Here is a 1,699-nt window from a genome sequence, read left to right on the forward strand (position 1 = left end):
ATGGTGTGGCATGGAAGAGCATGGCATGAAATGGCACGGCATAGCCTGGCACAGCGTGGCACAATACAGCATGGTATGGTATGGCGCGGTGTGGCATGGTATGGCACAGTAGGGCGTGATGTGACATGGGATGGCATGGTGTGGTGTGGCACAGCGTGGCACCAGGCACAGCATGGTGTGGTGTGGTGTGGCATGGAAGAGCATAGCATGGCATGGCATGGCACAATACAGTATGGTATGGCATGGCGTGGCATGCTATGGCATAATAGGGCATGATATGACGCGGGATGGTGTGGTGTGGCATGGTGTGACATGGTATGACACGGGACGGTATGGCATGGTGTGGTGTGGCACAGCACAGCACATCTTGGCACAACATGGTGCAACCTGACAGAGTGTGACATGGCACAGTGTGGCACTAGGCACAGCACGGTGTGGCGTGGAAGAGTATGGCATGGCATGGCGTGGCATGGTGTGGCTCGGGGCAGTATGGCATGTCATGGTGTGGCACGGCACGGTGCAACCTGGCAACATGGCATGGCACTGCACAGTGTGGTGGGGCATGGCATGGCACATCATGGCACGACACGGTGCAAACTGACACAGCGTGGCACGGCACTGCGTGGCACCAGCCACAGCATGGTGTGGCGTGGCATGGAAGAGTATGGCACAGCATGGCATGGTACAGTATGGCATGGCATGGTATGACTTGGGGCGGGATGGTGTGGTGTAGTGTGGCACGGCACGGCACAGCATGGCACAACACGGTGCAACCTGACACAGCGTGGCATGGCACGGCATGGCACTGCACAGCGTGGTGTGGTGTTGTGTGGTGTGGAAGAGTGTGGCACAACCTGGCACAGCACGGCACGGCATGGCATGGTGTGATACAGCATGGTGTGGTGTGGCACGGCACAGGATGGCCTGGCAGGGACCGCACAGCCTGGCACTGCCCGGCACAGCCCAGCACACCACAGCCTGGTGCCAGGTGGAGGTTCCACCCCCGGTGCCACATGGGGCCGTGCCAAGCACAGGGACACTGTCCCCATCCCTGCCACAGCCCGTGGCCGGGGGATCTCCCCTGGGGTTGGCGTCCCCAAAACGCCGGGACCTGAGCGCTGCCCTGGCACCGCCACCACCGTCCCTTCGCCAGAGCAGGGACCCATGGGAGCCGAGGGAGCCTGTCCTGTCCCTGTCCTCAGCCAGGAGGGGACATGCAGGGCAGGGCTGTGCCAGGGCTGTGCCAGGCCGTGGGAACGGCGCTGCCGTGGGCACCAGTGTGGGGTGAGATGAATCAGGGCGGCTGGCGCGGGCGAGTCGGCCACATCCTGCGCTGCCGGCACGGGGCAGGTGGTGGAAAGTGTGTCTCAGCCCCACGGGACGGTCCCACAGCCTGCCGGGACGGGGATGAGAGGGCAGGGTGCAGGCAGAGTGCAGGCAGGAGAGATGCGGGCAAAGGCTGCAGGCAAGCGTGCGGACGGCGGAGGTACAGGCAGGGAAGGTGCAGGCAGGGGTGCAGGTAAGAGAGGTGCAGGCCAGGGCGCAGAGTGCAGGCAGGGTGCAGGCAGGAGAGATACAAGCAAGGGGTGCAGGCAGGAGAGGAGCACCGAGCGTGCAGACAGCAGGGGTACAGGCAGGTGAGATGCAGGCAGGGTGCAGGCCGGAGAGGTGCGGGCAGGGCGCAGGCAGGGTGCAGGCC

The sequence above is a fragment of the Athene cunicularia genome, unplaced genomic scaffold, assembly GCF_003259725.1.
Source record: "Athene cunicularia isolate RWA unplaced genomic scaffold, athCun1 SCF_286, whole genome shotgun sequence".
Classification (NCBI taxonomy): domain Eukaryota; kingdom Metazoa; phylum Chordata; class Aves; order Strigiformes; family Strigidae; genus Athene; species Athene cunicularia.